The sequence below is a fragment of the Lepidochelys olivacea genome, assembly GCF_965140295.1.
Source record: "Lepidochelys olivacea isolate rLepOli2 genome assembly, chromosome: 1".
NCBI lineage: Eukaryota > Metazoa > Chordata > Testudines > Cheloniidae > Lepidochelys > Lepidochelys olivacea.
Window position 1 is genome coordinate 75,364,554 of NC_140411.1, and position 12,579 is coordinate 75,377,132.

Sequence of the window (12,579 nt, forward strand, 5' to 3'; positions counted from 1 at the left end):
ATGCCTGTGATCACTTCCAGCAGAGTGATGCAGGTAGGGATGCAGAGACAGCCGAGTAGGTGAGCCTTTGCCACGAACAGCAACTGAATCAGAAACACAGATTCTCTACCTAGATAAATATATTTAGTATTTTTGTAGAAAAAAAAATCAGAGACACGGTGCATGTGTAACTTTGCACTTACACTGGTTGTCTACCTTTGCCGATCTGCTGCGGCTCAGCAAGGATCTGATCCAACACATACAGCACAAAGCATCTGCTAAACCACCGGTTTTGGAGAAATCAGCAGCAGCCAAACGCTTGCTCTTTGCGAAATGTGTTGCTTCGGGGTGGGAAATTAGCAACTCCAGAGAACAAATTCACAGTTCTGTCGTTAGTCATCCTCTCCACGTTTCATTTCTATCCGGCGACGATCCTTCTGGTGCTTAACGTGCATACACCGCCACAACCAACCAGCAAGCACAAAAGCCAGTGCACTTCTTTAGATCAGGGGTATTTTCCACTCTACACTGCACACATTTTCCATTCCTGTCTCCTCAGTGTAGAGAGGCGGGCATGTTAAGTCTGTAAGTTCTTATTAGAAATGTCAGAGTTGGGCTGGTTGCTGCTGCTCTCTCCTTCTTTGCATCTCTGGGGTGATAGGAGCCAAAGGATATCCTAATAGGTTATTGCTTTAGTGATGGAAGGAAGCTACAGCGCGTCCCCTGCCTTTCTCCCTCCTAGTGTCTCTTTCTTTTTCTCCTTCTCTCTCTCTCTCTCTGAACTGAAATTTCTTGATATAACTCTCAATAAGCCCAGAGGGAGGGTGTGAGCATTGCTAAGCCACGCCTCCTGTGGCACCCGATTGGCCTGCAGCAGCAGGGGTGGAGGCTGGAGCGGCGCTGCCCTGGCATTGGCCGCCAGGCGCGTCGCTCGGGCGGCCGGGGCCGCGGGGAGGCGGAGCGGAGGAGGAGGAGGGTGAGCGGAGCTTGCCGCCGCCGCCGCCGCCGCCGCGCGGGATGGTTAATGGGTTTGCGGGCAGCGGCGGGGGACAGGAGCGCGAGGGATGGCGCGGGAGCCGGGACCTCTTGGGTTCAGCCCGGGGAGCCGCTGGCGGGAGGAGGCTCCTGCCTGCCGCCGCCGCCGCCTTCCAGACGTGGGCAGGAGGGGGGGGGGTCCGTGCATGCGCCCGCCTCCCAGCGGGACGTGGCTGTGTGCTCCTGAATCGCAATGCGGGGGAGGGGAGCGCGGCCCCAGATTGCAGGGGCGGCCGGCGGCCCTGCGTGGTGCCGAACTGCGCCGGGCCGGGGGCTCGGCTTGGCGTATTCTCAGCGGGCTTTAGCGGCGTGTGCACGCCCCCAGTTAGCCTGCGGGGAGCCACGCGAGGGGCCACATGCGTTTTAACCGCGGCGTTGGAGCGGGGAGCCCCGGTCCCCAGTCACACCAGCGCGCGGGAGGAGGCGAGTGGGGGGCGCTGGATGGCGTGAGCGGGTGCAGCCTTTACAGCAACTGCAGCGGCGGGGGGTGGGGGCGTTGGCTGAGAGCAGAAGCCCAGTCTGCCCCGGGTAGAGCTATTGCCTCTGGTTCTCATGGAGCAGTCTCCTTCGGTGCTCTTAACAGAGGAGGCTTCCCCGCCCCCCAACCGTGCACCGCTTCTGCGGGCTCTCCTAGCTCCGACGCCGCAGGAGGCCTGTGCTGTGCAGGGTACGGCTACTTGTGCGTCAGACTCCCCTATCAGAGTTGCTGGAGGGCTCTCGCCGGCCGGCATCGCTCCTCTCGCTGTAGAAAATATCGCTCCCTTGTCCTCCTCCAACTTGTTTCAACTTTATATTTAATACATGCCTCTTCATCTATAATTCAGATTTCTCTGACTCCAGCTCAGTCTCGCTTCCCGTTGACTCCTGCACGCCTTCCTCATTTTCCTTTCTGAAGGCTTAGAGGAGAATTTGCTAAGAACATGTGGGTTTTTTTTTTGTTTTTGTTTTTTTAAACCCCCTGCAGTAGTGAACGGAAAGACATTCGCTATTGTCTAATCAATAATAAAAACAATAATCTCTTCTAGCCTGTAAGTGACACATTTACTTTGTTCTAGCCTGGAAGACCCTGCTATAATAAAATGATAACCTACTCTGCTATTACCTTTAAAAGTGTCACAAGAATAGGATCATAATGCATTTCTTCAACATCTGCAGCATGAATGAACCTTTTATCTGAATATTTTTTGAAATCCCTAGGCTTTCTCAGCCTGAATTTACCTACCTTATCATCTAACACCTATGAAACTTAACAACTCAGGTTAAAATGGCCACAATAAGTAATTATGGTATTGTTTATGACCACCAAATCTATGTATATGAAAACAAGAATAGCATCAATATAAGATTTTCAGGTCTTAAACCATAACATGAATACATACTGTGCCCATTTTAAGTTGCGTATCTTTGACCGATTACAGTATATGTAGACTTTTATCTTTATCGTGGTTTGTTAGGTTTCCATATATATGTATGTATGTACAAATACAGAAACCCAATGCATTCAATTAAATTTAGGAGGTTACTATATATGTAGGGGGTACATCCTGATCGTCACAGTCACATACATAAACATCCTTGGTAGTCACACACTGGTGCAGATGCTCCTGATATAAGTGTGCATGAATGCTGCAGTCTCAGTAATCACATGCTGTGTACAGATAAAACCTTCCTGTCACTGTTTTATATTTGTGTCCAAAAAGTTTGTATTACACACATATAAATAATTGATCCTGGTTTTGATGACATTAAGTAATGGGAGCAAACAGACCTTAATCTACCTGAAAGGTGGATCCAAAGAGGATGGATCTAGACTATTCTCAGTGATAGCAGATGACAGGACAAGGAGTAATGGTCTCAAGTTGCAGTGGGGGAGATTTAGGTTGGATATTAGGAAAAACTTTTTCACTAGAAGGGTGGTGAAACACTGGAATGTGTTACCTAGGGAGGTGGTGGAATCCCCTTCCTTGGAAGTTTTTAAGTTCAGGCTTGACAAAGCCCTGGCTGGGATGATTTAGTTGGGATTGGTCCTGCTCTGGGCAGGGGGTTGGACTAGATGACCTCCAGAGGTCCCTTCCAACTCTGTTATTCTATGATTCTAATAATAAAGAAAAATGTTCATTATGTAATACAGGAAGGATGGTTGTAGCCTTAGCATCAAAAGTCAAGGAATTGACAAGAAAGAGTAACCTTTCTGCCAAAACATTTAGAAAGAATTTTCTGTGAAAGAATTAAGTATATAATTCCTTCATCATATTACAGTACAAAGCACTACAGCTACTAATAAAGAAGATAATTAGAACTACCAGAATTTTGTATAACATATTCTGCTCCTGAAATACTGTGCCTATGTATTCATTAATAATGCACACATTTTTTCTGACAAGAGTCATGTCACAGTGGAATGGCACAACAGACGTTTTAGTCTCCTAGAAACATCACAGACACATAACATTTTTATTCTAAGCACACTACAGTCATTTCAAAGTCACATTGTAGTCACATCACATAGTCTAATAATAATTATTTAACTTTATTGCTAAACTGAAGTTTTCTGTTTGCTTAGGGATGACTTTAACTTGTAGTCAGAACTGATTATCTTGTGCTCATAAATGAGCTCTTCACATGTACACAAGGTTAGCCCTACGAAGGGTTAGGAAGAGAAATAATCAGATTTGATTAAACTAATGGCTACTGGACTTAAATGTAACACATTCACAAGTCAAAAAAAGTTAAAGCATGTCTGCTCTTTTGAGAAGCTGAATATGTTAAAAAGCCAAAGATGTTTGCTTGAAATACAGTCTGTCATGTTAATGTTTGTGTGCTTGCTGTAAAGTGCTGTTGTTCTTTAACTAATCTGACACTGTTAACCTCTTGGAAAAGGTAGGTCCTCTTGGAAAAGGTAGGTCTTCAGACTTCACTGTTTGCATGAGTATAGTACAATAAATTGTGAAATTGTGATTCCTGGTATCCAATGGGTTAGAACTGTGCTAACTACTTTCTTAATCTTCTAGAAAGAAAATGAATAAAGCCAGTATTCTGGCACAGGAATCAGGGTTGCTCAGTACATTGTTATGCAGCCTTTTAAATGTGAAGAATAGCTCTAAAACATCCTTATTTTAATGTTTGCTTGAAGAGCCATGTTTTATCTTCTAGTAAATGTTCCTCCCAGTACACTTATTTTTTGAAAAAGTATCGTATTTGGAGTTATGATTTGTTCAGCTATGTACTATTATTTATACTGTTCTTTAATAGTCTCCTTTTTCATAATGTATTAGCCTTTTGTCTATGTATTAGGTTATAATGTGATTAGGGGCCTAAATACTCTATTAGACTGCCTTCTGTATTCTAGCATATTAACTATTCATCCACAGCATTATGTGGTCTCCTTTTCATATTATTATGTATCACGTTCTTTTCCATATCATATTTGACTTAAACTGGAGCATGCTAGAAACTGACTCCAATTATTCTGTATTAGCTATAGTCAAATTGCACTAAATGGAATTGGTTACATTGTATCACAAAGGCTCACACAATACATTATACATGAAACTGACTCACATTATGCTTAGCTAACTAAAGATTTTAATCTTGGACTGTTGAGCGTAAAATGCTATCATGCCTCACTGAACTGGCTGTGGTCACTTGATCATTTTATACCTCATATTGCCTCTCCTGGTCTGTTACGATAGAGGCATAATGCCTTTTCATCTATTATGGTTGCCAGTTTTGGTTAGACGGATTCCTGGAGGTTTCATCACATAGTGTAATCTTTAATTCCTGGAGACTCCAGGACAATCCTGGAGGGTTGGCAACCTTATAAGATCATTAACACTTTCTGTGGATTGCTGATTCATATTTTGGTGAATGAGCTCCTCTACTGCATGTCATCACGATGTATATCAGAGCCTAACCTAGTATACTTATGGTGTGCCTGCTTTCTAACACATAGCAGGAAATGAAATAAATGCAATACAGATTTCCCCATGTGCTTACATGAAATATTGTATGCTAGCAAATATTTGGAGGCTTTGTTTTTGAAATGCTGCTTAAAAATTACCAAATTCAATTGAATTTCAATCATAACTAGGGAATAACTCAGAGTGAGGTTGCCAGTCCTGCAGAGACCTCCTGGAGGTTGCCAGGAAACCCTTATGAGGTGACTCCTCATAAATGAGGGATTTGGAGTCCAATGGAGTTGGCAAAGGGCAATACCTCCCCACCCTGTGAATGCTACTGATCCGTGGAGGTAGGAGACCCTACCTGGAGGGCTCTTGCCTCCACTTTGTTCAAACTTGGCTCTACTTCTCATCCCGTGACTGGCTGGTTCCGTCCACTGCTGCTGAGTAATATGGCAACCTCCTGGAATCCCACAGGCAAATCTAGAGGCTAAGACGAGGATAGTGACACAGAATAAGGTAGTCCTCTGCTTCACCCCCCTTCCCAAAACCTCACCAAATAATACCACAAAGGATGGTGTCCCCACTTTCTGTGCAGACCAAGGGAGATCCGTATACAGAAGGGACCATATAGCTCTAAGAGATCTTAACAGTTGTATTGTTGTTTTCTCCTCATCACTGTAAAGATGATATTGCTTCTACTTTTGTTCATATTTTATCCGCGATAGTTTAGATTTTACGATTCCTTTTTTATTCATGTCTTGTATGAGAAGTTCCTTAAAAAATTGCTTGTCTTCCTCTCCACAGTGCTTTGGCCTGATTTTTTGAGCCCTTACTTGCGTGAATAGTTCCACTGAAGTCAATAAAAAAAATATTTCTGTATTATTTAACCACATGTAATTACACTATTTTTAAGAGGCCAAATAATTGCATTAGAAACAGTGCTCGTTTATTATTCTCTTTTTGCCATTTCAAAATTGATTTTCGTTGTTTTTCTAAATGATTGTCCAAGTCCTGGGAGGGGGAAAACACTTAAGCAAACAGTTCCAGTCTGTACATTAATCTGAACTTTTAAATAAACAGCAATAAAAAGTCAATTAATGTTGAATAATTGAAACCCAGTGGGACTGGTCAAATGATTAATGTCTGCAGGATCAGGCCCTTTTAATGGGTCTCCCTTCAGGAAAATAAATTCATTCCCGGGTAATCAAATCACAAGACGGGCAGGTGACAACCTTTATTCCATTTGAATGACAGAACTAAATTTAACTGAATTTGCCATATTTTTTGATTGACAACTATTACAAATGTCAGGTTCATGGTTCTAACTGGTCTCCAAATGCAAAAGCTGAAAACTGGCATTTTGCAGTGCCAGTGTTTAATCACTGTCATTGTACAATGCAACAAGGTGCTGAACTCTCATTCATTATTGCTGTTTATTTAAAGGTACAGATTAATGAACAGACTTAAATTGTTTGCTTAGGAGTATTTTTCCCTCCCAGGGCTCTGTCAACTATTTAATAAAACAATGGAAATCAATTTTGAAATGGCAAAAAGAATAATAAACAAGTACTGTTTAAAATGCAATTATTTGGCCACTTAAAAGGGGTGTAATTACATGTGGCACATAAAACATATGTTTTATTCTTTGTCACCCTCATGTAATTTATTTTGATGTAAGTAGCTTTTGAATCAGAATCTAGAAGCAGAATACAACCAATTTGTTGTTATAGAAGGAGAAAATATTCCAAGGCTTGCAAATAAGTTAGCTTACTGAGGGACTTTCTTCCTCTCCCTTCCTCCCAGAAACTAGCCCAACTGCAGTCCCTCCGTGCATCTTCAAGACACAAGATACCTCAAAGACAAGGAGAGGATCCATCTGCCCCTGCCTTCTTCCTTCCCATGCACACACTACAGTTAGAGCAGCAGGGAAAAGCCTTCTGCATTGACTAAAGAATGCATAGTGAGCACACTCCCTCTGCTTGCTAGCATACCTTACTTGGAATTCTGCCTTGTTGAGGCCTAATTCCTCTCAGAGCTCCCTTTAGTGTTGTGTGATTCCAGAAAGAAAAGGAGTACTTGTGGCACCTTAGAGACTAACCAATTTATTAGAGCATAAGCTTTCATGAGCTACAGCTCACTTCATCAGATGTGATGAATCACTTCTATGCATCTGATGAAGTGAGCTGTAGCTCACGAAAGCTTATGCTCTAATAAATTGGTTAGTCTCTAAGGTGCCACAAGTACTCCTTTTCTTTTTGCGAATACAGACTAACACGGCTGTTACTCTGAAACCTGTGATTCCAGAGTGTTCCTAATGCAGGGCTGTGCCTGAATGTCAGGATTGAACCAATTGAAGCTAATAGCTCATTTAGTCAGTGGGTAGAACTTGCACCTCTGTAGGTGCTATATTTTCAGTGTGTTTCTGTAGGTGTAAGGAGAGCTGTGCATTCATTAACATAATGATAACTATCTTTGCAACTAGAAGAATTTAGAGTCTGGCAAAGAGTTCAAAATCTGCTGAAAAGGCCTTAACTCCAGAGTGTGGCTTCCCCAAGCTCCATGATTTGCACCTCCCATCCAGTGATTGATTAAGAAAATTCTTTAGATAGGCATAAACTACACAAAGATTACAAGCAAGGTAAATAGTGTGTTGTAATATATTTAGCAAACGATAATGCAAACCACAGAAAAAAATAGAGGATGGGATGGTACTCTCTATTGCTGGGAAGTTATTGAATGGTTGCAGCCTGGAAACAGTTTAGGGGACGGAATTGGTGGTGGATTTCCGTGGCTTCCCTTAATCTCTACTAATAAATCACGGGTCCTCCCTCCCATATAAACAAACAATAGATTTTTTCAACACAAACACAATCAAATTTCATCATTTTGCCCTCTTCCTTATCAATGTATCTCCAAGGGCAACATGCTTTAGGAGGTAAACAAGCACCTATCTGTAGGAGCATCACTCAGTTGTGCTTACACAATTATCACAGCAACAGCATACCACAGACTGATCAGTAATGGATTTCTTGACAAATTTCTAGATGTCGCAAGAAACATCAAAGAGAGGAACCAGACTAGAGCAAATTATGGTGCTGCTAAACCTTGTCTACACAGATAGATTAGATACGAATGGGACTGGGCTCCCAGACTCCTAGCAAAACTTCACAAGCACTGAGTTTAAAGCCACTGAACAGCTAGTCCAACGACTGACAGCCTGGGGTATGAGACGATTCCTCTGGTCTATGCTGGGGATGAGAGAGTAGAATTACAGGAAAGCAAAATTCAAAAATTCCCAGAATTACCACTGTGTTTTCTGGCAATGTTTGTTCTGCTTTCATATGCCAAGAGGTTTTATTTTCAGATGTACTTACAGGGCTCAGTACTTGGATTCTCCTTCACATCCTGCATTTCCCCCTTATCTTTCTAAATCCCAAACAGCTTTTAGACAAGATTGAGGGCCTTCTCTCTGAAGTGTTAACCCTGATCGTCTCATACCCAAGTCTGGTGCTGCAGAGACAAAGCCTACTTCCCACTGGGTCATTTTGGTCACTAGTTTTATGTGGAAATCCTTTAACTTTTTTGTTGTACATCTTCTAATGACATTTTTCCATTGAAATGAACAAATTATGTTTATATAAGGTATATAGCTCATTTAGCATTTTATGTATATCTCTAAATTGTACACTCATTTAGGGTATCTCCTTGTGTTCAGCTTCCCTAGACTGTTTATCACTGAAGATGGGATATTCATATCATAAAAAAGCAAACCTACTGGGATCAAAGTTCCTAATGAGATATATTTGAAGCTAGGGGAGGAAATAGAGAAGCATAATATGCAAAATATAGCTAAGCTTCTCTTCTAGCTCATATTGGGGAGGACTTTTTTCATTTTGAAGTATATTACTCATTATAAATTCAGATTTACCTCTCCGTTCCACTCCAGATGTTATCATACTGATGGGAAGCAATAATCACAAAGCTAATTGTTTTCCACTGTTACCCTGGAATGAATCTAAAGTAACTCCTATGAAGTCTTTGGAGTTACTCTGGACTGACATCAGTTTAACCAAGAGCAGTATTTGGCCTACAATTACTGTTTGACTCGCTTGTGTTACTCTTTAGTTATTTATTCCTGTTTGTAACAACACAGGGAAACTTAAGAGGTAAGATTGTTCCTCTTGTGGTATTAGTTCCTGGGAGAAGTTGTAGTGGATGTGAAAAGAGTATGGCTAGGCATGTTTGGGGCATTAAAACACTGCTGAATGTTGTCAGAAATAGGAAACTTTGAAATTGATATTATAGAAAAGTTGTTAAAATATGTATTTAAAATGAGCGTAGTGTTCATGAAAGTAGTCGGCTTCATAGGCCAGGGGACTGAAGACTTTTGTTCAATTACAAAAGGTATAGCATAGGGCTCAGCAGTGCAAATGTTCCCATACTTTTCCACTATATGTTTTTTCATCTCTGAGTGGAGGGACCACCTTTAGGGATGTGAAGCTAGTTCAGTTGTTATGCCTATTCAACGCATGGCCTCTAAGCTAAGCCTGCCAAAAAGGTGCAAATTTATGCTGATTGTAATGGCACTATGCTGTAGTGTAGACATACATGAGAACTATATGCATGTTTAAGAGAAGATGCTCACATTGCTGCTTCTTGTTATTTTTGTTGTGTGCCTTGTGTAGGGTCTTTTTTAGTGCAGTGGAGAATGTTCTATTCAGATCTGTCAAGGTTCCTCCCCCACTCTGAACTCTAGGGTACAGATGTGGGGACCTGCATGAAAAACCTCCTAAGCTTATCTTTACCAGCTTAGGTCAAAACTTCCCCAAGGTACAAAATATTCCACCCGTTGTCCTTGTACTGGCCGCTACCACCACCAAACTAATACTGGTTACTGGGGAAGAGCTGTTTGGACGCGTCCTTCCCCCCAAAATACTTACCAAAACCTTGCACCCCACTTCCTGGACAAGGTTTGGTAAAAAGCCTCACCAATTTGCCTAGGTGACTACAGGCCCAGACCCTTGGATCTTAAGAACAATGAACAATCCTCCCAACACTTGCACCCCCCTTTTCCTGGGAAATGTTGGATAAAAAGCCTCACCAATTTGCCTAGGTGACTACAGACCCAGACCCTTGGATCTTAAGAACAATGAACAATCCTCCCAACACTTGCACCCCCCTTTCCTGGGAAATGTTGGATAAAAAGCCTCACCAATTTGCATAGGTGACCACAGACCCAAACCCTTGGATCTGAGAACAATGAAAAAGCATTCAGTTTTTTACAAGAAGACTTTTAATAAAAAATAGAAGTAAATAGAAATAAAGAAACCCCCCCTGTAAAATCAGGATGGTAGATATCTTACAGGGTAATTAGATTCAAAAACATAGAGAACCCCTCTAGGCAAAACCTTAAGTTACAAAAAAGATACACAGACAGAAATAGTTATTCTATTCAGCACAATTCTTTTCTCAGCCATTTAAAGAAATAATCTAACACATACCTAGCTAGATTACTTACTAAAAGTTCTAAGACTCCATTCCTGGTCTATCCCCGGTAAAGACCAGCATATAGACAGACACAGACCCTTTGTTTCTCTCCCTCCTCTCAGCTTTTGAAAGTATCTTGTCTCCTCATTGGTTATTTTGGTCAGGTGCCAGCGAGGTTACCTTTAGCTTCTTAACCCTTTACAGGTGAGAGGAGCTTTCCCCTGGCCTGGAGGAATTTCAAAGGGGTTTACCCTTCCCTTTATATTTATGACAAGATCACAAAAGGGTTGGATATCAAGTTGGTTTGACACTCAGTTGCGAACCTCAGCCTGTGCTCAAGTAACTTTAGTAGACATGGACCAGGGTTGTTTGTAAAGAGTCACTTCTAGCCAGTCTCCCTTGCTTTCTCCGCAAACAGATACCCTGCTCTCCAGCAGTGAGCACTGACATGAAGATATCAAAGGGAAGAAAAGGGAGATCCCAGAACTTAATGTGAGGGAGGAGATGGCTTGATGGATAGAAGTAGCCAGCTGTAAGGATTTCTCTTTGGATGTTTGGGTAAAATATACGCAAGCCTCTAACACACCTACAGTGACTGAACTTCCTTAAACCCCTCTGTGAATCAAAAGCCTAGCGTTTGCACTCCTAAGCCTACAGCCTGGAATGATGACCAGTACATTAACACAGGATTCCACCCACACAAAACTCAGTACAGGATCAGGGCCTGTGTCTCCATTTAACGTCTGGGTCCTGGAGTGAAAATTGTTTGATATTGATAATCCATACATCGCAGAAATTCAAGCAAAAGGTCCGTGTTATTTTTATTGATACAGCATGGAGATAGAGTTACAAATGGTAATGGTCGGGTGGCATTAATCAAGGAATAGCTGGGATTAAAAGTACAAGGGAGCAAATTTGGCTCCGAGTTAGCCTGACACAACTGGGGTTTTTCTGGTAACACAGCAGAATGTAGCCCTCATAACTCCAAAGCATACTGTATGGGATCTTGGAAAATAATGGGGAACATTTTCCAAAGCTCTTAAGTGACTTAAACACTTTGCAAAATTTTACCCAAGAAGTATTTGGTGGTAGAGAACTACAAGACGGAGTTTCTATTACTTCTTTTCTTTCAGAGAAATGTCAGAGATTGTCTTTATTATCCTGACTATAAAGGTCAAACAAACAAACAAAAAAAGCATAATTAATCCTACATCAAGACATATACATCTAATTAGGGCTAACTAATCTAATTAACGTAAATTTGCTGTGCTACAATGAATGTAGACCACAGAACAAAGAATAGTTAGAAAAAAATAGTAATATTTATAGTGTCACTATTTAACAAAGCCAGTCAGGATAATTAACTGGGAGTGGCATGGGGGCATGTTAAAAATCTTAAGAGACATCACATTTCATTGTTTAGGATTTGATAAGAACTATTTTTCTCAATTTTAAAGGTCAGGCTTTTCTGTTAAAAGAAAAAAAAAATTCACTAAACTAATAGTGGGCCTGTTCCTGCTCCCATTGAAGCCACTGAGATTTTGGCTACTGATGTTAGACATCAACAGGGGCAGGATTAGACTCAGACAGTTTATCAACTGTATTTTGTTTAATTCAGGGCTCTTGCTTCTATAGCCTTGCAAGTCTTTTAACTGCAGTAAACAGTGTCATCTAGAGGATATTTTGTGGTACTGCATGTCATTGACAAACCAGTATCTTCCATACCTACTTTGACAAGCAAAGTAAAAGCATGATGATAGCCAGTTGCCATAGCACTATTTTTTTAAGTACTATCAAATATGCTCTGCTTTCTGAACACCAGAAAGCCTAGTACCCTGTCACAACAAAATGCTTGGATGCCTCAAGGCTGTTAATTTAATCACCAGGCTTTAAAGAAATTAAAACTAACACTCTTTATTGCTGTGAATCTTTGGTTTAGCTCAATTAAGGTGACATAATATTATGTAAAACTGCTGTAATCGAAAATAAGGCAATGGGCTGTAATATCATGTAGTTTTGACCAGTGCATGTTAAAATAATTATCTCTAGTTATTTGTCCATAATCTAAAGCAATTCAAATTGTATTAAAATGCTTTACAAAATAATGAAAAGGTCTAAGTAACAGTAAATAAAAGTTGATAAAATTTATGTTGATCCATACCATATCTTTATTGCC

General features: G+C 41.2%; 1 protein-coding gene across 9 annotated transcripts in view; it reads right to left on the reverse strand.

The window, feature by feature from the left end:
- The window catches only part of PCDH9 (protocadherin 9), a 915,728-nt gene extending 914,991 nt beyond the window's left edge, over positions 1 to 737 (reverse strand). For all 9 annotated transcript variants that reach the window (XM_084645268.1, XM_084645265.1, XM_084645267.1 and 6 more), the window contains exon 1: positions 183 to 737. The gene's annotated coding sequence lies outside the window, so the exon portion shown is untranslated. The remainder of the gene's footprint in view (positions 1 to 182) is intronic.
- Between the last annotated feature and the right edge of the window lie 11,842 nt (positions 738 to 12,579).